Source organism: Chiloscyllium plagiosum, unplaced genomic scaffold (genome assembly GCF_037043375.1).
Source record: "Chiloscyllium plagiosum isolate Xiang-an unplaced genomic scaffold, Cpla_swu_hap1 HiC_scaffold_13, whole genome shotgun sequence".
NCBI lineage: Eukaryota > Metazoa > Chordata > Chondrichthyes > Orectolobiformes > Hemiscylliidae > Chiloscyllium > Chiloscyllium plagiosum.
In genome coordinates this window covers 94,159,583-94,186,610 of record NW_028270151.1, presented here as the reverse complement: position 1 = coordinate 94,186,610, position 27,028 = coordinate 94,159,583, and the positions used below count along the sequence as shown (strand labels likewise).

Genomic DNA, 27,028 nt, shown 5'->3' with positions numbered 1-27,028 from the left:
CCACCTTACTATGACCTGTTTGTCTGCAATCTTTGGAGTTACTACTTCACTGAAGCTTCGATCTCTGACCCCCTCTGCCTCCCGAATGATCCTAAGTTCATCCAACTCCAGCTCCAGTTCCCTCACACTGTCTTGGAGGAGCTGGAGATGGGTGCACTTCCTGCAAGTGTAATCAGCAGGGACGACTATGGCATTCCTCACTTCAAACATGTTGCAAGAGGAACATTGCACTGACTTCACTGCCATCCCTCTAAAATTAACCTTTAAAAAAACTAGGTCTAAAGAATAAACAAGAAAAATGCAGCACTTCCCTACTTACCACAACGGGTGTTATTATTAGGTTAGAGGAGGAGGGCGGGTGGGAAGCACTACCCCTGTAGTGCCTCGGGTTCCTCTCCGGCGCGCTTTTATTTGGAAAACGTACCCAGGTAAGCTTCCGTTACACCAGCTTCCGGGTCCGCCATGCTCTTGAAAACAAACTTTTAAATTTAAACCATTAAGAAAAACTTAACTGCGACTACAAAGAGACACCGCCAAACAGACCTTACCTGCTCCGCCGAGAGAGTGAGGCCTCGGCCTTGGAGCTGCGCGCCTTTATTGTCCCATTGTAACCCTCCTATATAAAACACAGAACATGGAATGATACAGCACACTCAAGGCCCTTCGGCCCGTAATGATGTGCTGAACTTTTTTCCTACTCTGAGATCAAACTATGATCTACAGATACTACATTTTACTATCATCCATGTGCCTATCGAAAAGTTACTCATAATATCCCTAATGTAACTGACTCTACTACAATCACTGATGGTGCTTTCCATGCACCCACCACTCTCTATGTAAAGAACCTACCTCTGACAACTCCCCTGAACTTTCCTCCAATCACCTTTACATTATGCCCCCAAGTGATAGCCATTTTCACAATAGGATAATTCTCAGGGTATCCACTCTATCTCAGACTGTCATCATGTCGTACGCCTCTATCAAGTCACTTCTCATCTTCAATGAGAAAAGTTCTAACTCCCTCAACCTTTCTTCATAAAGCCTGTCCTCCAGTCCAGGCAGCATGCTGATACATTTCCTCTGCATCCTCTCTGAAACTTCCACATCTTTCTGATGATAAGACAAACAGAACTTAACACGATATTCCAAGTGTGTTCTAACTCGGGGTGTATGGAGCTGCAGCATAACTTTGTGGCTCTTAAACTCAATCCCCCTGCGAATGAAAGCCAACACACCTTCTCAATACCCCTATCAACGTGGTTGGCAAAATCAAGATATCTATGGATTGAACCCCAAGGTCCTGCTGTTCCTCCACACTTACCAAGAATCTTGCTTTTAATCTTGTAAAGGCTTTCTGTGAAATCTGTCCAATCTTAAACCCTCACAATCTTGGTAACTTCCTCCAGTGCCTACAACACTTCTGAACTGTGAAATCTCTTCACGTCCCTACAATCCTCCTTAGCTCTGTAAGCTCCTTTATTAGCATCAACACTCTAAATTCCTGAAGCCTCCTTTTGCCATTGCAATATTCCTAATATCTGCATTACGCTCCAGTCCTAATATCCCTCCCTGCGTATGTAACCCCCACCATCCTCCAGTGCTCTTCTGGGGAACATTGCAGAGGAAGGAAGAGTTGTAGAGACCGGGCCATGTTACGGATATAGAAAGGGCTGCCAAACCTGGACGGTGGGACTAATGTAGGAAGGGATAGGAATCCCGCAGGAGGTTAGAGGTGGCGGGATTCATAGAACCTGTAGGATGGGACCAAGTTAAACGGGTTGTGGAACCTGAAGGATGTTCCAGTTTGAATGACGTTTTTTTCTATTGGACCACTATCCAATCTTCATGACTTATTTTGGAGATGTTTCTCAGAATGGCTGAACACACCTTCAGATTCCCAGGCTGGGCGCTGTGAGTTCAGATGTGAATCTATTTACCCTTTCTGGCTGTGTGTTTGACACTGACCTGATGCTGCTCATGTGATCTCCAGATCTGCATGACTGACCAGAGCTCACCTCAAGAAAGCCTTCGATTGAAAAGATCTTTTTTTTCAGTATTTTTCAGCGGCAGATTTACGAGATGCAGGAATTGGGGAGGTTTGATTTTGAGAGAATGAAATTTTATGATTGCAAAAGGGGAAGCCATCAAAAATTAGATAATGTGAGTCCAGAGACAGTATTTCTGTTAGTGTTAAGGAAAGGCTTGAAGATCCAGGGAATGCTGGATGATTGGAGAAATTGAGGTAGATTAGATTAGATTACTTACAGTGTGGATACAGCCCCTTCGACCCAACAAGTCCACACCACCCCGCCGAAGCGCAACCCACCCAAACCCCAACGTTTACCCCTAACCTAACACTACGGGCAATTTAGCATGGCCAGTTCATCTGACCTGCACATTTTTGGACTGTGGGAGAAAACCGGAACACCTGAAGGAAACCCACGCAGACACGGGAAGAACGTGCAAACTCCACATACTTAGTCGCCTGAGGCGGGAATTGAACTCGGGTCTCTGGCGCTGTGAGGCAGCATTGCTAACCACTGTGCGGCAGCAGTGCTAATCACTGTGCCACCGAGCTGCCCACTAATTCCCATTTCTGAAAAGATAAATACAGTTCGAGTATCGAAGATATTTTCGCTCGTTTTAGAGACTATAACAAAATGCCTTCTTGACAACCCTATCAGCATGATCTCCTGGTTACGAAACGCAATCCCTCTACCAATAAAAGCTCACACACTGAATGCCTTCTTGACAACCCTATCAGCCTGAGTGGCAACTTTCAACGATCTATGTACATGGACACAGAGGTCTCTCTGTTCATCTACCCTACCAAGAATCTTACCACTAGCCTAGTACTCTGTGTTCCTGTTACTCCTTGAAATATGAATGACATCACACTTTTCCACATTAAACTCCATTTGTGAACTTTCCTTCCAGCTCTGCAGATTTTCTGTGACCTCTGTAACGGACAGCATCCTTCATCGCTATCTACAACTTTACCGACCTTAGTGTCATTTGCGCATTTACTAACCCATCATTGATTGCCCTCATCCTGGTCATTTATTTAAAATGACAAGCAACATTAGACCCAAAACAGATTCTGTCGTAACCAACTAGCAACTGAACTCCAGGATGAATATTTCCGATGAAACACTACTCTGTCTTCTGACAGCGAGCTAATTTCTTATCCAAACTGCACAGTCACCCTCAACACCATGCCTCCGTATTGTATGCAATAGCCGACCATGGGGAACCTTACCACACGGTAATCCATTTACACCACGTCAACTGCTTTACCCTCATCCACCTTCTTAAAGAACTCAATAAGATTTGTGAGGTACGGACTGCCCTTCACCAAACTATGTTGACTATCCCTAATTAAGTTACTCATCTACAGATGGTTATAAATCCTATCCAATTACACGCCTTTCCAACACTTCACCCAGAATCAAAGTAACGCTTACAGCTCTATAATTACCAGGGTTTGCTCTATCCCCCTTCTTGGATAAGGGGACAACATTTGCAATCCCCCAGCCTTCTGGAACTATCTCTGCAGACAATGACGGCATAAAGATCAAAGCCAAAGTCTCGGCAATCTCCTTCCTGGCTTCCCAGAGAATCCGAGGACAAATCCCATCTGGCCCAGGGGACTTACCTATTTTCACACTATCTAGAATTGATGACACCTTCTCCTTCTGCACTTCAATCCCAACGAATTATTGACTCCACTGCACTGGGGTAAATACATGGTAAATCATCTTATGTGTACCCCTCGTGGTTTTATAAACCTTTAAAAGGTCACCCCTCAGCCACCTACGCCCAGTGGAAATACGAAGGACAATGATGCAAATATCTCTGCTCGTGTCCCTGCCACTACTTTGCCACAATGTTCTGGGACACACTTGTTCAGGACCTTGGGCTTTCTCTACTTTTGTGTTCTAAGGCCTCCAGCATCCACCTCTCCTGTAATGGAGATTCTTTACACGCCATCACTGTTTCATTCCCTTTGTTTCCCAGTCGTTGTCCACAGTATGTTCTGACATGAAATGATCATTTAGGGTTTCGCCCATCTCCTGTGATTCCGCACATGGATAGTCTCACTGATCTTTGAGGGGCCCTGTTGTCTCTCCAGTTGCTTTTGTGTACTTGTCTGCTGTAGAAAACGTGTTGCATTCTCCTTGAACTTATCTGCCAAATCTACCTCAATCCCTCCCCCAATTGTTGCTTTCCAGCTTATTCAGCCCCTGTATTTCTGTCAAACCCTCCAGTATCAGTAACATGTTCATCAATCTTTGCTCCATTTACAGTTTCAGGAAATGCTTACGAAATCAGGATGATCAGAATTCTATGCAGTACTCCAAAGCTGTGCTGACTATCCCTAATCAATCCTTGCAGTTGCAAATGCATGCAACTAACTCCTGTCCAACATAATCACTTCCAACAACGTATGCACCACTGACATTAAGCTATTTGGTGTTGATGTCCCTGGCTTTCCCTCGCAGCCTTTCTTAAACACTGGCACAACATTCGCCAGACTCCAGGCTTCCAGCACATCTCCCATGGCTGTTAATGACAGAAATATCTCTTTACACGACCCTGCGATTTCTTGCCGAGCTTCCCACAATATCCTGAGATGTACTTGATTAGGTCCCAGGAACCCGTCCCCCTTGTATGCATTTTAAACCCTCCAGTGTCTCTTACTCTGTAATGTGAACTTTTTTGAAGACATCACTGTTTATTTCTCTGAGTTCCCAAGTCTTTCTCTACAGTAAGGTGAAACGTGAAATTTCCATTTAGTATCTCACCCATCTCTTGTGGTTCCACACTTGGGGGATGGCCCCATTCATCTTCAAGGAGCCATATTCTGCCCCTACTTAATCTTCTGTTGTCAAAATACTTGTAGAATCTCTTTTGATTTTCCTCAGCCTAATCTGCCAACGCTTTTTGTAGACCACTCTGGGCCCTCCTGATTTCCCTCTGAAGTGAATTAGTCCACCCGCATTGTTCTTCAATGGATTCCCTTAATCCAGCTGGCTATATGTGATACGTGCCCCCTTTTCTTGACCAGAGGTTTAATAACTCCAGTCAACCAGTGTTTCCTACTTGTGATTGCCATTGTCCTTTAGACTAATAGGAATATGCTGGCCCTGAACTCTCATTTTACCTCTCTTTCGAAATCTTCTCACCTGCGTGACGTCTCTTTACCTGCCAATACCCGCCACAATAAATTGCTAAAAGCTCTTGACTTATACCTTCCAGAGTGGGGCAGGACCCATTTTGATGTTTAACTTTGTGGACTAGGCTAGTCCTTTTCCATTGCTACTTTCAAACTAATAGTATTGTGGTCATTTTGCCAAAGTGCTGCAACACTAACAACTCAGTCCCTTTCCCTACCTTGTTTTTCCAAGGGGAGGTCATGTCTTAACCCTTTCTCCAGTCTGGCCGTTTATATTCTGACTGAAAGAGTTTTCTTGAACATGCCTAACAAATTCCTTCCATCCATGCTCTGAACACTCTAGCATTCCGAGTCTAGGTTTGGAAAGTTAAAATCCACGACCATTACAACCGTAGCAATGTTACAGATATCTGCGATCTCCCGACATATTTGCTGCTCAAATTCCCGCTCACTGTTGGGGGCCAGTAGTACAGTCATATCAAACTGATGATCCAATTTCATTTCTCAGTTGCACTATTATAGCTTCACTGGGTGATCCCCAGGAATATCCTCTCTAAGTGATGCTGTAAAGTTTTCAGTGGTCAAAAACTCCACACCCCTCCTCTCACCTCCTGTTCTATCCTTCCTGTATATTCTGATCCCTGGAACATTGAGCACCCAGTCCTGTCCCTCCATCAGCTGTGTTTCTGTCATACTATTCTATCCCAGTCCCATGTTCCCATCCATGTACTGAGTTCATCTGCCTTATTTGTTAGGCCTTTTAGTTTGACATAAATGCACTTTTATTGCTCTGTCTTCCCTCATTGTCTGCTGTGCTCTTGCCTGCTTTTTCTATTTAAATTCCTGTCTTGAAATTCTGTCCCAGCCTCAACCTTCAGTCTGCATCCTGAGACCATACCCCTCATTGTGGACAACAAGCTCACCTTTCATGTCATCTGCAAACCTACTAATGATACCTTCTGCTTCCACATCCGAGTTATTAATGTACATAATAAACAGCAATGGGTGCTGCACAGGTCCCTGTAGGACATCCGCTAGTGAAAGCATTTCAATCAAAAACAACCCTCCACCTGTTGTGCATCCAGGTTGCCAAATTGCCTTGTATCCCATCAGTGGTCCAGTACATTCAGCCTCGGACCTTCGGGTGACCATCCTCCAAGGTGGACTTCGGGACAGGCAGCAGAGGAAAGTCTCCAAACAGAGGCTGATAGCTAAGTTCGGTACCCATAGGGAGGGCCTCAACCGGGTCCTTGGGTTCATGTCACATTACAGGTGATCACCATTGCACTACACACACACACACACACACACAGATATTCCTACAGACACACACTCTCACATACACACAGTCACAGGCACACACAGACGCGCACACAGACACCCACGCACACCCGTATAGACAAACACACTCCCACACTCACACATGCACCCCCTCACAGACTTAAGACACTCTGCACTCACTACACGCACACACACACACAAACACACGCTTTCTCCCATCCCCCATCCCCCACCCCCACCCCAGACAGACACATGCACAATTCATGAAGATTGGATAGTGGTCCAATAGAAAAATAGAAAAAAACGTCATTCAAACTGGAACATCCTTCAGGTTCCACAACCCGTTCTAACTTGGTCCCATCCTACAGGTTCTATGAATCCCGCCACCTCTAACCTCCTGGAGGATTCCTGTTCCTTCCTACATTAGTCCCACCGTCCAGGTTTGGCAGCCCTTTCTATATCCGTAACATGGCCCGGTCTCTACAACTCTTCCTTCCTCTGCAATGTTCCCCAGAAGAGCACTGGAGGATGGTGAGGCTTACAAACACAGGGAGGGATATTAGGACTGGAGCGTAATGCAGATATTAGGAATATTGCAATGGCAAAAGGAGGCTTCAGGAATTTAGAGTGTTGATGCTAATAAAGGAGCTTACAGAGCTAAGGAGGATTGTAGGGACGTGAAGGGATTTCACAGTTCAGAAGTGTTGTAGGCACTGGAGGAAGTTACCAAGATTGTGAGGGTTTAAGATTGGACGGATTTCACAGAAAGCCTTTACAAGATTAAAAGCAAGATTCTTGGTAAGTGTGGAGGAACAGCAGGATCTTGGGGTTCAATCCATAGATGTCTTGATTTTGCCAACCACGTTGATAGGGGTATTGAGAAGGTGTGTTGGCTTTCATTAACAGGGGGATTGAGCTTAAGAGCCACAAAGTTATGCTGCAGCTCCATACACCCCTAGTTAGAACACACTTGGAATATCGTGTTAAGTTCTGTTTGTCTTATCATCAGAAAGATGTGGAAGCTTCAGAGAGGATGCAGAGGAAATTTATCAGCATGCTGCCTGGACTGGAGGACAGGCTTTATGAAGAAAGGTTGAGGGAGTTAGAACTTTTCTCATTGAAGATGAGAAGTGACTTGATAGAGGCGGACGAGATGATGACAGTCTGAGATAGAGTGGATATCCAGAGAATTATCCTATTGTGAAAATGGCTATCACTTGGGGGCATAATGTAAAGGTGATTGGAGGAAAGTTCAGGGGAGTTGTCAGAGGTAGGTTCTTTACATAGAGAGTGGTGGGTGCATGGAATGCACCGCCAGTGATTGTAGTAGAGTCAGTTACATTAGGGATATTACCGTAACTTTTCGATAGGCACATGGATGATAGTAAAATGTAGTGTCTGTAGATCATAGTTTGATCTCAGAGTAGGAAAAAAGTTCAGCACATCATTACGGGCCGAAGGGCCTTGAGTGTGCTGTATCATTCCATGTTCTGTGTTTTATATAGGAGGGTTACAATGGGACAATAAAGGCGCGCAGCTCCAAGGCCGAGGCCTCACTCTCTCGGCGGAGCAGGTAAGGTCTGTTTGGCGGTGTCTCTTTGTAGTCGCGGTTAAGTTTTTCTTAATGGTTTAAATTAAAAAGTTTGTTTTCAAGAGCATGGCGGACCCGGAAGCTGGTGTAACGGAAGCTTACCTGGGTACGTTTTCCAAATAAAAGCGCGCCGGAGAGGAACCCGAGGCACTACAGGGGTAGTGCTTCCCACCCGCCCTCCTCCTCTAACCTAATAATAACACCCGTTGTGGTAAGTAGGGAAGTGCTGCATTTTGCTTGTTTTATTCTTTAGACCTAGTTTTTTTAAAGGTTAATTTTAGAGGGATGGCAGTGAAGGCAGTGCAATGTTCCTCTTGCAACATGTTTGAGGTGAGGGATGCCATAGTCGTCCCTGCTGATTACACTTGCAGGAAGTGCACCCATCTCCAGCTCCTCCAAGACAGTGTGAGGGAACTGGAGCTGGAGTTGGATGAACTTAGGATCATTCGGGAGGCAGAGGGGGTCAGAGATCGGAGCTTCAGTGAAGTAGTAACTCCAAAGATTGCAGACAAACAGGTCATAATAAGGTGGACTGGGAGGAAGCAGCCAGTGCAGGGACCCCCTGCGGGCGTTCTCCTCAGGAACAAGTATACCGTTTGGGATACTTGTGGGGAGGACGACTTACCAGGGGTAAGTAACGGGGTTCAGGCCTCTGGCACGGACCCTGTCCCCGTTGCTCAGAAGGGAAGGGTGGAGAAGAGCAGAGCAATAGTTATTGGGGACTCGATAGTTCGGGGCACAGATAGGCGGTTTTGCGGGTGCGAGAGAGACTCACGATTGGTATGTTGCCTCCCAGGTGCAAGGGTACGTGACGTCGCTGATCCTGTTTTCCGGGTCCTTAAGCGGGAGGGGGAGCAGCCCGAAGTCGTGGTCCACATTGGCACCAACGACATAGGAACGAAGAGGGCTGAGGATGTTAGGCAGGCTTTCAGGGAGCTAGGTTGGAAGCTCAGAGCTAGCACAAACAGTTGTTGTCTCTAGTTTGTTACCTGTGCCAGGTGATAGAGAGTCGAGGAGTAGGGAGAGAGAACAGTTAAATGCGTGGCTACAGGGATGGTACAGGAGGGAGGGATTCCGGTATCTGGATAACTGGCGTTCTTTCTGGGGAAGGTGGGACCTCTATAAACAGGGTGGTCTACACCTGAACCTTAGGGGCACAAGTATTCTTGGGGGGAGGTTTGCTCGTGCTCTTTGGGAGGGTTTAAACGAACTCTGCAGGGGCATGGGAACCTGAACAGTATCTTTAGGGTGCAGGACCTTGAATGATGGGAGGTTAGGAACTTGGCATCAATCTCGAAGGAGGGTGCCTGTAAACAGGAAGGTGGCTTGAAGTGTGTATACTTCAATGCGAGAAGTATACGAAATAATGTAGGTGAACTTGCAGCGTGGGTTGCTACCAGGGATTTCGATGTTGTGGCTATTACGGAGACATGGGTAGAACAGGGACAGGAATGGCTGTTGCATGTGCCAGGTTTTAAATGTTTTGGTAGGGTCAGAGGTGGGGATAAAAGAGGGGGAGGTGTGGCATTGCTTGTCAAAGATAGTATTACAGCGGTGGAAAGGATGATGGATGAAGACTCGCCATGTGAGGTAGTTTGGGCTGAGGTTAGTAATAGGAAAGGTGAGGTCACCTTGTGAGGAGTTTTCTACACGCCTCCTAATAGTCCTAGAGACGTAGAAGAAAGGATTGCGAGAATGATTCAGGAGAAGACTGAAAGTAATAGGGTGGTTGTTATGGGTGACTTTAACTTTCCAGATATTGACTGGGAAAGCTGTAGCTCGATTACGTTAGATGGGTTGGTGTTTGTCCAATGTGTGCAGGATGGTTTCCTGACACAATATGTAGACAGGCCAACAAGAGGTGAGGCCATACTGGATTTGGTTCTGGGTAACAAACCAGGCCAGGTGTTAGAATTGGAAGGTAGGTGAGCACTTTGAGGCCAGTGACCACAATTCAGTGACTTTTACTCTAGTGATGGAAAGGGATTAGTGTGCATTGCAGGGCAAGAGTTATAGCTGGGGGCAGGGAAATTATGATGCGGTGAGGCATGACTTAGGATGCGTGGCTTGGAAAAGTAGGCTTCAAGGGAAGGGCACAATCGATATGTGGAGCTTGTTCAAGGAGGAGCGAAAAAAGTGTCCTTGATAAGTATGTACCTGTCAGGCAGGGAGGAAAGTGTCGTGTGAGGGAGCCGTGGTTTAATGAGGAATTGGAATCCCTTGTTAAAGGGAAGAGGGTGGCCTACGTAAAGATGAGGCGTGAAGGTTCAATTGCGCCGATTGAGAGTTCTAAGGTAACCAGGAGGGATCTAAAGAGAGCTAAGAGCAGCAAGGAGGGGACATGAAAAGTCCTTGGTTGGTAGGATTAGGGAAAACCCAAAGGCTTTCTATAGGTATGTCAGGAATAAAAGAATGACCTGGGTAGGAAAAGGTCCAGTCAAAGATAGTAGTGGGAAGTTGTGCGTGGAAGCTGAAGAGATTGGAAAGACAATGAATGAATACTTTTCATCAGTATTGACTCAGGAACAGGACATTGTTGCCAATGTGAATATTAAGTCAGAATTAATTAGAATGGATGGCTTTGAGGTATGTAGGGAAGAGGTGTTGGAAATTCTGGAAAGGGTGAAAATAGATAAGTACCCCGGACCTGATGGCATTTATCCTAGGATTCTCTGAGAAGCAAGGGAGGAGGTTGCACAGCCATTGGCCTTGATTTTTATGTCCTCGTTGTCAACAGGAATAGTGCCAGAAGACTGGAGGATAGCAAATGTGGTTCCCTTGTTCAAGAAGGGGAATAGGGAAAAACTCTAGTAACTATAGGCCGGTGAGTCTCAATTCTGTTGTGGGCAAAATCTTAGAGAGAATTGTAAGGGATAGGATTGATGAACATCTGGATGTGATCAAGGATAGTCAGCACGGTTTTGTGAAGGGCAGGTCATGCCTCACAAACCTTATTGAATTCTTTGAGAAGGTGACTAAGGAGGTGGACGAGGGTAAAGCGGTAGATGTGGTGTATATGGATTTTAGTAAGGCGTTTGATCAGGGTCCCCATGGTAGGCTACTGCAAAAAATACGGAGGTATGCCATTGAGGGTGAGTTGGAGGTTTGGATTAGGAATTGGCTGGCTGGAAGAAGAGAGGGTAGTAGTTGATGGTAAAGGTTCATTTTGGAGTGCAGTTACGAGCGGTGTTACCCAAGGATCTGTTTTGGCACCATTGCTGTTTGTCCTTTTTATAAATGACCTGGAGGAGGGGCTAGAAGGGTGGGTGAGCAAGTTTGCGGATGATACGAAAGTCGGTGGAGTTGTTGAGAGTGAGGAAGAATGTGGCAGGTTACAGCGGGATATAGATAAGCTGCAGAGCTGGGTAGAAAGGTGGCAACTGGAGTTCAATGTAGGTAAGTGTGAAGTGATTCCCTTTGGTAAGTGTAACAAGAAGATGGGGTACTGGGCTAATGGTCGGATACTTGGTAGTGTGGATGAGCAGAGGGATCTTGGTGTCCATGTACACAGATCTCTGAAGGTGGCCACCCAGGTAAATAGTGCTGTGAAGAAGGCATATAGCGTACTGGTTTTTATTGGTAGAGAAAATGAGTTCCGGAGTCCTGAGGTCATGTTGCAGTTGTATAAGACTCTGGTGCGGCCGCATCTGGAGTATTGTGTGCAGATTTGGTCACCATACTATAGGAAGTACGTGGAGGCACTGGAACGGGTGCAGAGGAGGTTTACCAGGAGGTTGCCTGGTGTGGTAGGAAGATCGTATAAGGAAAAGCTGAGGCACTTCGGGCTGTTTTCATTGGAGAAAAGAAGGTCTCGGGGTGACTGGATAGAGGTGTACAAAATCATTAGGAGTTTAGATACATTTGACCATGAGTACCTTTTTCCACGTATGGAGTCAGCTATTACAAGGGGGCATAGCTTTAAATTAAGGGGTGGTAGGTATAGGACAGATGTTTGGGGTAGATTCTTTACTCAGCGAGTCGTGAGTTCATGGAATGCCCTGCCAGTAGCAGTGGTGGACTCTCCCTCTTTATGGGCATTTAAACGGGCATTGGATAGGCATATGGAAGATAGTGGGCTAGTGCAGGTTCGATGGGCTTGGGAAGGCGCATCATCGAGGGCCAACGGGACTCTACTGTGCTGTATGTTTCTATGTTCTATGTTCTCGATAGGACGTGTTGCTCGGGATGTCAGAGGCAGCAATCGTCTGATCCGGAGCAGACGACCCTGGTTCTGAGGGTTCTGGGGATTGGGCATGGTTTCACCAGGAGAGACAAAGGAAGTTACAGAAATGTGGAGCCGACAGGTGTTAATGGAGATGGGGAGGTTGGGAGGGATGGAGCAGTTTACAGGGATTAGGATTTTGGGATGATGGATTGGTTTACACAGACAGAGTAATTTAGGAGCATATCACAGAGAAAAAGAGGGTTGTACAAATTGAAAGAACAAACAGACGTATGCAGGCTAGTCAGACTGAAGATGTTTATAGATATAGGCAGGCTAAGGTTCTGGAATTTATTTGGATATGGAGAGTGTGAAGTCTGACAGATTTTCTGAGAGATAAGGACAGCAATTTTGGTTGGAGACAGTTTCACAGGAAAAAAAAGTGAGCATTAGTTAGCTCCTGCAGTTTGGTCAAGGGAAGGATTTTAGGGGAGGGTGACATTTACATAGATTGGGATGTCAGAGCTGGAGAAGATTAATGAGTTGAGTAGATGGATTGAGAGACTGGAGGAGCTTACATTCACAGGATGTGTGCTGGTGACAGGAGGATGTTACACAGACGGTGGGTCTTGTCGGAACTGGATCAGGACAGCCACAGGCATTGGAGTGAGTTCTAAAGATCGGGAGTGCGGCAGGGGCTGAGAGGATTGTGGGGTCTCCAAAGATTGATTGTGTCTTTTGGACTGGAATAGGTTATGTAGATACAGAAGCCTTAAAGCCAATGTATGCCATCTTCTTTTTGTTGAGTAGAGCCTTAATATCCCTCATCAGCCAGGGATCCCTAAACCTGCCAGCTTTTCCCTTCATCCTAACAGGGACATACTGACCCTGGATTCTTGAGATCACACATTTCAAAGCCTCCCATTTGCCAGTCGTTCCTTTTTATTCAAACAGTCTCACCCAATCGATGGTAGTCATGATTTGGAGATGCCGGTGTTGCACTGGGGTGGGCAAATTTAAAAGTCACACAACACCTCGTCCAGCAGGTTTCTTTGGAAACGCTAGTTTTCGGAGCGCTGTTTCTTTCGCGGTGGTTGTGGAACACAGTCATAAGGCACAGAATTTAAAGCAACAGGATTGAAGTCATAGAATGTAATATTAAACAAATTTAGATTAAGTCTTGCATCTTTTGCAATGATTAATAACGCTTCCAAATCTATTTGGACTATAAACTGGTGTTCTGTGATTTTTAGCTTCACACAATCGGCCTCTGCTAGATCCTGCCTAATGGCCCCAAAACTAGCCCTGTTCCAGTTTAGCACCTTTGTCTGTGGACTTGTTCGATGTTTTCCAATAACTATGTTAAATCTCAGACAGTTGTGGTCACTGGACCCAAAGTGCTCTCTGACTGACACTTCAGTCACTTGCCTGATCCTGTTTTCTGAGGGGAGGTCCAGTGTTGCACCCCCCTGAGTAGAGTAAGGCCGTCGATATCTTGATGTAGGAAATGTTCTTGGGCACATTTGACAACCTTCACTCCGTACTGGCCTTTTACTCTCTGGGTGGCCCTGTCAATCCAAGGGAAATCAAAATCTCCAAACAAAACTACTGTATTATTCTGACTGTTATCACTAATCTCTCAACACATCTGCTCCTCTCGTACCTGCTGGCTGTTTGAGGGTCACAACACAGTCCCAACAGTTCGACCATCCCCTTTTTGTTGATAACTTCCAAACATATGGCCTCATTTGATAATCACGAAAGAGTATCCTCTCTAAGCACTGTTGTTATGTCCTCCCTTATCAAAAGGACAGCTTCCCCTCCTCGCTTGTCCTTCTGTCACGCCTGTAGCTTCGGTATCCTTTAACACTGAGCTGCCAGTCCAACCCTTCTCTCAGCCATGTTTCTGTTATGGTTATAATATCCCAGTGCCCAGAACCAATCATGCTCTGAGCTCATCTGCCTTAAAAGTCGGGTCTCGTGTGTTGAACTAAATGCCCGTTAAACCAGAAATCTTTTCCCTTCCTTTACTGTACCTCTGGATATTCTGAATATGAAACTTTCTCTTGATGGATAATGTTTTTCTCCCCGGACTGGTCAATGGTCCCTCTCTTATTCAGAGTCCGAACCTCCTGCCAAACTAGTTTATACCCTTCCGGTGTAACACTGGAAAATCTCACCCCAGGGATAATGATGCCCCTCTGGTTCAAGTTTAACCCATCCCCTTGTACAGGTCACCTCTACCCCAGAAGAGATCCCAATGTTCCAAGATCTGAAAACCCATTCCCATCCACCTGCTCCTCAGCCACACATCCATCTGGCCTAACTTTCTGTCTATCCTCACTGGCACGTGGCACTGGGAGTAATCCAGAGATCACTACCCTTAAGGTCCTACTTTTTAAGTTCTTACTGAACACCCTGTAATAATGTCACAGGTCCCCATCCCTTTGTTTACCTTGGGCAATCGTACCATTGTGCACAATGGCCTCTGGCTGTTCACCCTCTCCGTTCCGAATGTTCTGCAACTGTTCAGAGACCCCCTTGACCCTGGCACACGGGAGGCAACACACCATCCTTGAGTCTCTTGTGCAGCCACACAGTCTCCTGTCTGTCCCCCTCACAACTGAGTCTCCTGTCAGTATCACGAGCATTGAACAGGATGTGACAAACATGACCTGGGAAGAACCATCTGCGTTTGGGTCTATATTTGCAAAATGGGAAAATTTTAAAGTAATAGAGTGAAAATTCAGGGCCAGAGTGTTCATGAGGATGCAATAACAAAGGCAGCAAATCCAGCAAATACTGATCAACAATATTGTGAGTTTGCTGAAGAAAATACAGTGCAATAAAACCAGGTGAGGCCCTTCACAAGTATGGAGATTGCAAAGCGGTCCTTAAAATGAGGTTCAGACAATACTCACAAAATATCCGTGGCAGATAGTGGTTATGAAAAGCCACGTGGTATTTTACCAGTAGTTAGAGTAAGAGGATTACTGGGGAAAGGGTGGGGCCTGTTAGAAACCAAAGGGAAAATCTGTGCATGGAGCCAGAGGAAGTAGGTGAGGTCTTCAATGAATACTTCCCATCTGTATTGACACAGGAGAAAGAAATTGTTGCTGGGCATTTCAGTCGGGATGGTGAGATTCTCGAACATGTTAAGATCAATAAAGAGGAGGTGTTAAATGCTTTTGCTGATGTAAGGGTGGGTAAATGCTCAGTGTCCAATGAAATATATCCCAGGCTGCTATGGGAGTCAAGGGAGGAGGTTGCTGGGGCCCAGGCAGATATATGTAATACTGTGCTGACCACAGGTGAAGTGCCGAATGACTGGAGGGTAGCGAATGTGGTTTCTTTGTTCAATAAGGGCAGCTGGGATGGGCCAGGTAATTACATAGAACATAGAACATGACAACGTAGTACAGACTCTTCGGCCCTCGATGTTGTACCGCCCTGTCATACTAATTTGATGCCCATTCCACCTACACTATTCCATGCACGTCCATATGCCTGTCCAATTATGGAGCAGATAGTCTGACAGCAGGGAGAGGGAAATTATTGGGAACAATTCTGAGGAACAAGATGTATCAACATTTGGAAAGGCAGGAATCGATTAAGGAAAGTCATCACGGATTTGGTAGAGGAAGATACTATCCGATCAATTCAGATGAATTTTTTGAAATGGTGTCTAAAAATATTAATGAGTGCAGTGCAGATGATGTGGGTTACATGGAGTTCATTAAAGCCTTTGACAAGATCCCACATGGAAGGCTGGTCCAAAAGGGAAGAGCCCATGGGATCCGAGGCAAGTTGGCAAATTGGATCGACAATTGGAGGGTTGTTTGTGATGAGAAGCCTTTCACCAGTGGGTGTACCATAGGGATCTGTGCAGGAACTATCGCTGTTTATGATGTACATTAATAACTCGGATGTGAAAGCAGAAGGTATCATTATGAGGTTTGCAGATGACATGAAAGGTGAGGATGTTGTTCACAGTGAGGGGGATGGTCTCAGGCTGCAGTCTGAAGGTTGAGGCTGGGACAGAATTTCAAGACAGTCATTTCAATCGACAAGGCAGGCAAGAGCACAGCAGGCAATGAGGGGAAACTGATGAACTAAGCTGCTTTTACTTTGATGGAAAAGGCCTGACAGGGAAACCACATGAACCCAACGCATGGATGGGAGCATGGGACTAGAACACCATAAGTATTACAGAAACAAAGCTCAGGGAGGGACAGGACTGGCAGCACAATGTTGCAGGGGACAGATGCGACAGGAAGGATAAAAGGGGAGGCAAGTGATGTGGCGGAGTGGAGGTTTAGATTGGTGAAAGCATAACTGCAGCACTTAGAGAAGATATTCCTGGGGATCGCCCAGTGAAGATATACGAGTGGAACAGAGAAATAAGAATGGGTCATCAGTTTGATATGACTGTACTACAGGCCCCCAGTAGTCAGCGGGAAATTGAGCAACAAATTTGTCGGGACATCTCAGATATCTGTAAGAATGATAGGGATTTTGACTTTCTACACCAAAACCGAGACTGCCAAAGTGTTCTGAGCTTCGATGGGAGGGATTTGTTCAGTATGTTCAATAAAACTGTCTCCGTCAATATGTAAATGACCCGACTGGAGAAAGGGGTAAAACCTGACCTCCCCTTTGGAAGCAAGGTAGGGAAAAGTGCTTGAGGTGTTAGTGGGGTAAAGTAACCACAATTCTATTGATTTGAAAATGGCTATGGAAAATTGAAAGGCCTGGTCCACAAGTTTAAGATCAAAATTGGCCTTGCCCCAGTCCAGAAGGTATTAGTCAAGAGATTGTAAAAGTTGATATTTGAAGGCTATTTACATGTAAAGGGACCTCAAGCAGGTGGGAAGCTTTCAAAAGAGAGAAAATGAGAGTTCTGGGCCAGCATATTCCTGTTAGTGTGAAAGGCAATGCTGATCACAAGTAGGAAACGTTGCATGACAGGGGATATTGAGGTTATGGTCAAGACAAAAGGGAGAACATGTCATATATAGCCAGCTGGATTAAGGGAATCTCTTGAAGAACACTGCAGGCGAATTAATACTCTTAAGAGGGAAATCAGGAGGGCCCAAAGGGGACCTGAGAAAGCTTTGGAAAACAAAGTTCAGGAAAATCCATAGAGATTCTACAAGAATATTAATAAAAAAGATTAACTCGGGACAAAATGTGGCCCCTTAAAGATCAATGGTGCCATTAATGTGTGGAATCACAGGAGATGGGTGACATCTTAAACAAAAAATTCACGTTACAACTTACTGTGGACAAAGGCTAGGGAAGTCAGGGAAATAAACAGTGGTACCTTCAAAAGTGTCCACGTTACAGTGCAGGAGGTGCTGGAGGATTTATAATCCATAAAAACAAGGCAATTTCTTGGAACTAATCAACTTTGTCACTAATATTAGAGGAAGTTAGGCACGAAATTAAGGAGACCATCACAGAGATATTTCTATCACTGACAGCCACAGGTGATGAGCTGGAAGCCTGGAGGGTAGCTAATGTTGTTCCAGTATTTAAGAAAGGCTGCAAAGGGAAAGCCAGAGACCTCAAGACCAATTAGCTTGGTGTCAGTCGTGCGAATGTTGTTGGAAGCATTTCTGTGGGACATGAGTTACGTGCATTTCAGAAAGTAAGGATTGATTAGAGATTGTCAGCACAGCTTTGTGTACACGCAATAGTGTCTCAACAATGAATTGAATTTGTTGAAGAGGTGACTAAGAAGACAGACAGAATATAGGAGTCATTGTTAGTAGATTTGTGGATGGTAATATCCGTGTTATAGTGAGCAGGGAACACAGATATCAAAGGGGCTCTTGAATAACTGGGCCAATTGGCCAAGGAATGCAAGATAGTTTAATTCAGGTGTTGGATTTTGTTAAGACAAACCAAGGAGGACTAACACAGTTAATGGTAGTGCCCTGGGCAGTGTTGTCAAATAGAGAAAGACGAAGGAATGCAGCTACATTGCTCCTTGGAAGTGGCATCACAGGTGGACAGGGCTGGGAAAACGGATTTGGCACACTTGCCCTCATGGGTCAGAGCATTGAGTACCTGAGTTGGTACATCATGATGCAAGACATTGCTGGGTCCCCAGTTGGAGTACTGTGTAGAATTCTGATCATCCCAATTTAGGAAGCATTTTCTGAAACTGTATGCGGAGCAAAGATTGACGAAGATGTTACTGATACTGGAGGGGTTGACTTTCAAGGATAGGGTGGATAAGCTGGAAAGCAAAACGGGGGAATGAGATAGTTTTGGCAGATGAGGTTTGAGGAGAATGCAAGGAAATTCTACAGCATACAAGCACAAAAAAGCAACTCGAGAGACAACAAGGCCCTTCATGTGTGGAACCACAGGAGATGGGCGAGACCCTAAATGAAAATTCCATGTCAGAACATACTGTGGACAAAGACTAGGAAACAAAGGGAAAGAAACAGTGATGGCTTGTAAAGAGTCCCCATTACAGAAGAGGTGGTGCTGGAGGTCTTGGAACACAAATGTAGAGAAAGCCCTAGGTCTTGAACAAGTGTATTCCAGAACATTGGAGCAAAATAGTGGCAGGGACACGTGCAGAAATATTTATATTATTATCCTTCGTATTTTCATTGGTAGTGACCTTATAAAGGCTTATAAAACCATGAGGGGTACAGGTAAGTAGAATAGTGAAGGTCTCTACCCCAGGATAAGGCAGTCCATAACTAGAGGGCAGAAATATGAGGTGGGAAAGGGAAGACTTAAAAGGATCAGAGGAGAACATTTTTCTCACAGAGCAAAGTGCACGAGTTGAATGAGCTGCCAGGGGAGGTGATGGGGAGAAGCACAATGACAACATGGAAAAGACATTTGGGCAGAAACATGGAGAGGAGAAGGTTTGAAGGGATACGGGCAAATTGCAGGGAAACGCGACTCGTTCAGGAACCGTGTTCAGCATCGACTAGTTGGATCAAACCAAAGGTTCTATTTCCATGCTGCATGACTCTGTCATTGTAGGAGGACACGTCCGAGATAAGCCCTGTCGTAGACACCTAAGCAAGTTACAGCGGTAGGGATGGTAGGCTGGAATGCAGTTCATTTCAAACCTGTGGAGGGACTATAGCTATGGGAGGAGGTAACAGGGACAGAAACTGTTATATGAGTTAAAGATTATTGAAGACATCGGCCCATGCGACATGCCATACATACAGTATTGGAGGGAGAACACAGAATGGAAAGATCACAGGCAGCATTGCCACCCTCTCGTGGGAAGCCTGCTTTCCCCTCTGTTGGCCTGATGCTCACTGAGACAGCACAGGCCTGGATTGATAACTGCCACACTCTCGATGCTGACTCAGTACAACAAAACTTACAGTAGTGGCGGTGATTGAGCCTGAGGTGTGTTTATCTATGTCATGTCTTGTTAGCCGATATATGGAGCCCTCTAATTGCTCTCTGCTCTGTTCATTGTGAGTGATCTTACCTCACTGCAGGATTTATTGAAGGCTCCACATCTCCCTTCCCTTTGTCTCTCTGGCTGACCAACCATCTTCAATGTGGCGATGGATGAGACACCCAGCAGCTGTGAAGTCTATTGAGTCAGGACCTTCTTGAGTACCTACAGGAGATAGAAAAATAGGCAGAATGGGAATTTATACTGATGTAGTGAGAGTTACGCATGGAGGATGGTCCCGAGTAAAACAGAGATCTGGAAAATCCCAGACTTCGTTCCTGCCGTGCTGCTGCGTCTCTCTGGAGTGGAGAATTCTGTTGACTCAGGATCTGGAGTAACTATAATAGCGAGGGGCATTGACAGAGGCAGCATTTAGACCCACACAGTGAGGGATACCATATGGAGAGATACTGAGTGATATCATCAGAGTGCTGGAAGGTATCAGGCTCAACCGATCATGTCAGAAGGCTTCAGAATCAAGCAATTGTGTGGGAAGAAGGGCTTCTGCTTCATGATGGTATAACTGGTCAGGAGTGAACAACGAGTGAGCAGGTGAAGTGATGGCTTAGTGGCATTGTTGCTAGAGCATGTATCTAAAACCTCAGCTATTGTTCACGGGAGACAAGTTTGAATCCCACCACCAGAAATGGGGGAATTTGAAAACAATAATTTTAATGGTAATAATTAATAATCCATAAATAACTATGAGACAATTTCCGATGTACAAAAAATCCAAAAACTTGTCATTTCGAGAAGCACATCTGCCTATCCTCACGTGTGCTGCACAACATAGTCACAGCAGTGTTTGTCCCTCAATGACCCTCTGAAATGGCCAAGCAAGCTATCCAGTTCAAGGGCAGCTAGGGCTAGACAAGAAAGGCTGGTCAGACAGAGACACCAACATCCCACGAGTTAATAAAAACAATCCCATTGCACTGGACCCCACTGGACTCATGACGGGACCAGTGTCCTACCAATCATAGGATTATGGACAGGGCTGTAAACTGATAGAGAAGATGCAGGGACAGGGTTCAGGTGAAAGGAGCTTTCCAAATCCAAATAGAAAAGGTGAAACATTGGAACAGCGCGGTGATGTGGCTGAAGATAAGCAGAAAGGAAGAGAATGGGAAAAAGTTTAGTTTAAACTGTACATCAGTGAATCAGTTTTTGACAGGTAATTGTGGGAAAGAGTAAATTATATTTTGTTTGGAATGGACCAAGTCTCTGCAATAAGGTAGATGGATTTGTGACACAAAGTTAAAAGAGATTTAGACACCAGGGAGACATGGTTTCAGAGCGAACAAAAGGTGGAACATAAATATTTAATGGTTCACAACCTTGTGGAAACTCAGGCAAAATGGACAATGCTAACAATAATGGATAACAAAGGTATTACAGAGAAAGCATTTGTCCTCAGATCATGAAGTAAAATCAGTCTGAATGCAGAACAGTTTTAGCCACCGAACAGCATTTCATTGCTCGTCACTGCAATAAACAGGAATCACTTGGGATTTTTAATAAAAGCATTGTGTTAATTTTGGGAAACTTTAATATTCCCAAAATCTGGGACATTCACACTGACAAGAGAGATATTGGAAGAGAAGTTCAGAAAATTGTTTTTTCAGTGTTTCTTTGAATAACACATTGTGCAACTGGTTAGGGACGTATCTATTTCAGAGCGACCGTTGTGTGATGAAACTTAGTGAATGAGGAATGTCACTTGGAGAGATCCTCTAGGAAGTTGTGATAAAGTGCAGTTTAAAGAAATATATAGTTTTAAAGTGAATCACAGAAAGGACAGGCTACAACTAGAAAAAAAAATAGCCAATTCCATGAGTTTGAGAGGAGAACTGACCAAGGTAAACAGGCTAAACAGACCGAAACATGTACCTGCAAATGAACAGTGGAAAACATTTGAAGGAACATGGTAAATCATTCAAATAAAGGACATTCCATTGAAACAGACATAACTTCAATAAGAAATCCCCACTGGTCCCTTACTCAGGACAAAAGGGTACATACTAAATTATGAGGCTGAGAAGATCACCAAAAAGTACTTAAAATCCTGAAATTAGAGAGTGTTTTAGAAGTAAGTTGAAAAGGGATTGCAATGGGTCTGCTAGCAGGGGGAGTGCATTGGGAAGGGGAAACATTGTCAGGGCATATTGAAACGATAGTAACAGGAAGAATTGAAGGTGCTGTTGGTGATGAGAGTGTTACAGAGAGTGGTCAAGGCCTGAACGGTGTTACAAAGTTTATAAGAAGATTTGTAGCTCGGGTGCTCGTTGTTGTGCTTCTGTTCGCCGAGCTGGGATTTTGTGTTGCAGACGTTTCGTCACCTGTCTAGGTGACATCCTCAGTGCTTGGGAGCCTCCTGTGAAGCGTTTCTGTGATGTTTCCTCCGGCATTTATAGTGATTTGTGTCTGCCGCTGCTGGTTGTCAGTTCCAGCTGTCCGCTGCCGTGGTTGGTATATTGGGTCCAGTTCGATGTGCTTATTGATGGAATCTATGGATGAGTGCCATGCTTCGAGGAATTCCCTGGCTGTTCACAGTTTGGCTTATCCTACAATAGTAGTGTGGTCCCAGCCGAATTCATGTTGCTTGTCATCTGCGTGTGTGGCTACTAAGGAGAGATGGTTGTGTCGTATCGTGGCTGATTGGTGTTCATGGATGCGGATCATTAGCTGTCTTCCTGTTTGTCCTATATAGTGTTTTGTGCAGTCCTTGCACGGGATTTTGCACACTACATTGGTTTTGCTCATGTTGGGTATCGGGTCCTTCGTCCTGGTCAGTTGTTGTCTGAGAGTGGCTGTTAGTTTGTGTGCTGATATGAGTCCTAGTGGTCGCAGGAGTCTGGCTGTCAGTTCGGAAATGCCCACACATCAAGAGCATTTCCGAACTGACAGCCAGACTACTGCGACCACTAGGAGTCATAACAGCACACAAACCACCATACATCAAGAGCATTTCCGAACTGCGTCGGACACTACATAGGACAAACAGGAAGACAGCTAACGATCCGCATCCATGAACCCCTTTTGCACCCTCTCGAAAGCCTTCACATCCTTCCTATTGTGTGGAGATGAGAACTGCACGCAGTACTTCATTTATGGACAAACAAACGTTTTATACAATTACAACATCAGTTGCAAACCACGATAGTCAACGTTGTGACCGATGAAGGCCAGTGTTCTATTTGCTTTCTGTAGGAGGGGCTTACGGGGATAGACAGGACTGTCGAGGTTGACAGGAATGAAGGAATTTAGTATCTACTGGAGAAGTTTAGGGAATAGGGTGTTAGGGATCAGAGAACCTGACAGAGACAGAGGGAATGGTGTGGACGAGAGGAGATTCCAAACAGAAGAAAGATGATCAGGAATGGAGGAAATTACAGAGATCACTTATACAGCATGGATCAGGATTGTTGCCTGGGACCCCCTGGGCTGTCTAAGTGAGGACCAGTACAGCAGAGGGGAAAGAAGGTCCCTCACAAAATAGTGGGATTGAAAACTGTAGCTGTTCCTTGGCCAGCAGTGTATCTATGTCCTATACCTCTCAGCCATGTTTCTGTTATGACTGGAATATCCCTGTCCCCAGAGCCAACCCATGATCTGAGCTCGTCTGCATTACCAGTCAGGCCTCGTGCACTGCCAGTCAGCCCACCTGCTCACCAACCACCACGGGATACTGGTGCACCTCTGGTTCAAGTCCAACCCACCCTCCCACCACCTTTGACAAGTCACATCTACCCCAGAAGAAATCCTAATGATCCAAAATCTGGAAACCCTGCCCCCTCCACCAGCTCATCAGGCACACATCAATCTGGCCTATCTTTCTATCTCTATCCTCACTGCCACGTGACACTGGGAGTAACCTGGAGATTACTAGCCTTGAGGTCCTGCTTTTTAACTTCTTCCCTAACGCCCGATACTCATTTCACAGGACCCCATCCCTTTGTCTATCTCTGTCATGTGTGCCGATGTGCATAATAACTTCTGCCTGTTTCCCCTCCCCTTCAGAATGTTCAGTAACCGCTCAGAGACGTCTTTGACCCTGGCACACGGGAGGCAGCACACCATCCTGGGGTCTCTTCTGCGGCCACACAGTCTCCTGTCTGCCCCCCTCACAACTGAGTATGCTATAATTAGACAGGATGTGGCAAACAGAGACTGGATTGAACTACCTGCAGTCACGGCTATATTTGGAAAGTGGAGCATTTTAAAGTGATACAGTGAGGATCCATGGCCAGTGTGTTAATAAAATGAGTTACAGAGAAAACCCAGGTAATTATAGAGCTGTGAGCCTTAATTTGATTCTGGATAAAGTGTTGGAAAGGCTTATAAGATATTGGATTTATAACCATCTGGAGATGAATTAGTTGATGAAGGATAGTCAACACGGATTTGTGAAGGGTCAGTCATGCCTTGCAAACTTCTGATTTCTTTGAGAAGGTGACCAAAGAAGTGGATGAGGGTAAAGCAGTTGGTGTGGTGTTTTTCGATTACAGCAAGGCGTTTGTTAAGGTTCCCCATGATAAGCTATTGCAGTCAATACAGAGGCATGGGATTGTGAGTACTTTCGCAGTTTGGATCAAAACTTGGCTCAGAATTTGAAAGAAGATAGAGGGTAGTTGTTGATGGGAAATATCCATCCTGGCGTTCAGTTAATAGTGCGGTAATGCCACGATCTGTTTTGGATCCACTGTTGCTTGTCATTATGCACATGGATGAGGGCATTGAAGCATGGGTTTGTAAAGTTGCGGATGACACTAAGTTTGGTAGAGCTGTGAATAGTGACGCAGAATGTTGTAGGTTAGAGAGAGGCATAGATAAGCTGCACAGCTGGACTGAAAGTTCACAAATGGAGCTTAATATGAAAAAGTGTGAGATGTTTCACTTTGGAAGGAGTAACTGGAACACAGAGTACTGGGCTAATGGTAAGATTCTTCGTAGTGTAGATGAACAGAGAGATCTCTATGTCCACCTACATTGATCCCTGAAAATTGCCACTCAGAGTTGATAGTTTGTTCAGAAGGCATTTGGTGTGTTAGCTTTTATTAGTAGAGGGAGTGAGTTTCGGAACAATGAGATCATGCTGCAGCTGTACAAAACTCGCGGTGGCCACAACTGGGTATTGCGTACAGTTCAGATAACTACATTATAGGAATGATGTGTAAGCTTTGGAAAGGATACAGAGAAGATTTACTCGGACGTTACCTGGTCTGGAGGGAGATCTTACAAGGAATGGCTGAGGGACTTGAAGCTGTTTTTGTTTGAGAGAAAATGTTTGAGGCGAATTAATTGAGACACATAAGATAATCACAGGGTGAGATGGGTTGAGAGCCTTTTCCCTTGGAAGACAATGCCTAGCACGAGGGGAGATAGCTGTAAATTGACGCGAGATAGATGTAGGACAGATGTCAGAGGTAGCTTCTGAACTCATAGAGTAGTAGGGACGAGGAACGCACTGCCTGCAACAGTAGTAGACTCACCAACTTTAAGAGCATTTAAATGGTCATTGGATAGGCGTATGGACGAGCCTGGAATAGTGTTGGTTGGTCGTGCTTCAGATTAATTCCAGAAGTTGGCACAACATTGAGGGCCGAAGTGCCTGTAGTGCGTTGTCATGTTCTATGTTCTAGAGAGCATAAATATGAAGTGAAAGAGGAAAGACTTTAAAGAAATTGGAGAACATTTTTAACACAGAACATGGTGCAGGTATGGAATGAGCTTCCAGGGGAAGTGGTAGAGAAAAGTACAAAAACAACATGTAAAAGACATTTGTGCTGGTACATGGAGAGGAGATGGTTTGAAGGGATATGGGTCAAATGCAGGGGAATGCGTCTCATTCAGGGACTCTGGTCTGCATGGACTGGTTGGACCGAAGGAACCGTTTCTGTGGTGCATGACTTTGCATCCAGTTAAAAAGGAGGAGATTACCAAGATAAGGCATGTTGTAGACACTGAAACAAGTTTCAGAGATAAGGATAGTAGTCTGGAATGCAGTTGCTTCAAATAAGTGGAGGGACTATCAGGAAGTGAGGAGGTTACAGGGACAGGAACTGTCATAGAAATTACAAATTATTGAAGACACTGGTCCAAGAGACATGCCATAGATAGTGTTGCAGAGTAGTGAGTCTTAGTACAACAGAACTTAAAGTAGGGGTGGGGATTGTGCGTATAGTGTGGCTGCACTCTGCCTCCCCTCCAACATTGTATCTATGTCATGTCTTGTTAGCCCATGTTTGGAGCCCTCTCATTGTTCTTTGCTCTGTGCACTTTGGGTGATCTTACCTCACTACAGGATTTATTGAAGGCTCCAGATCTCCCTGCCTTTGGTCTCTCTGGCTGACCAACCATCTTCAATGTGGTGATGAACGAGACACCCAGCAGTTGGGAAGTCTATTGAGTCAGGACCTTCGTGAGTACCTACAGGAGACAGAAGAATAGACACAATGGGAAATTAGACAGATGGATTGAGTGTGACACAGGGAGAATCACATTGAGCCCCACAGAGATCTGGAAAATGGAGCGATATTAATTAAGGGCCCCAGATTGCTGGAAGATGTCAGGATCACACAGTTGTGTCGGAAGAATGGATTTACCTTCATGATGCCCTGGTATCAGTGCTCAGGGATGAGCAACCTTTGAGCGGTGAAGTTATGCCGTCATGGCATTATTGCTCGAGAGAACCTCAGCTAATGTTCAGGGGAGGCAGATTTGAATCCCGCCATCTAAAATGGAGACATTTGAAATCAATAGTTTTAAAAATAATAATAATCCATAAATAAGTATAAAACCATTGCTGATGTACAAAATATCCAAACAATTGTCCTTTCGAGAAAGACATCTACCCATCCTCACGTGGTCTGCATGACAACCCCACAGCAAAGTGTTTGCCTCTCAATTACCATCTGAAATGGCCGTGCAAGTTACTCAGCTCAAGGGCAGCTAAGGCTGGGCAAGAAAGGCTAGTCAGCAAGAGACACCCACATCCCGTACCTGATTTAATAAGTAATCCATTAGGATGGTCCCATTGAAAGCATGCTCGGCGCAGTGTCCTGGCCAATCATGTTGGTAGTTTTATGGACAGGGCGTTAAACTGACAAAGAGGATACAGGGACAGGGTTCAGGTGAAAGGAGCTTTCCAAATCCAAAGAGAAGCATCGGAACAGCATGGGGATGTGGCTGAAGACAAGCAGAAAGGAACAGGAATGGACAAAACTTAACTCAAGTCGCACAACAGTGAATCGGTTTTTGACAGGTAATTGTGGGAAAGGGTAAACTTATTTTTGGAATAGACAAAGTCTCATCAATAAGGTAGGTGGATTTGTGACACAAAGTTAAAAGAGATTTAGACACCAGGGA

The 27,028-nt window shown here is 45.1% G+C and overlaps 1 long non-coding RNA gene across 2 annotated transcripts in view; it reads right to left on the bottom strand.

The window, feature by feature from the left end:
* LOC122552415 (uncharacterized) overlaps positions 1-27,028 on the bottom strand; it is a 93,274-nt gene that overhangs the window by 59,804 nt on the left and 6,442 nt on the right. For both annotated transcript variants that reach the window (XR_015759052.1, XR_015759051.1), the window contains exons 2-4: positions 26,266-26,394; positions 25,955-26,089; positions 19,691-19,825 (exon numbers count right to left, since the gene is read on the bottom strand). This is a non-coding gene — a long non-coding RNA (uncharacterized LOC122552415). The remainder of the gene's footprint in view (positions 1-19,690; positions 19,826-25,954; positions 26,090-26,265; positions 26,395-27,028) is intronic.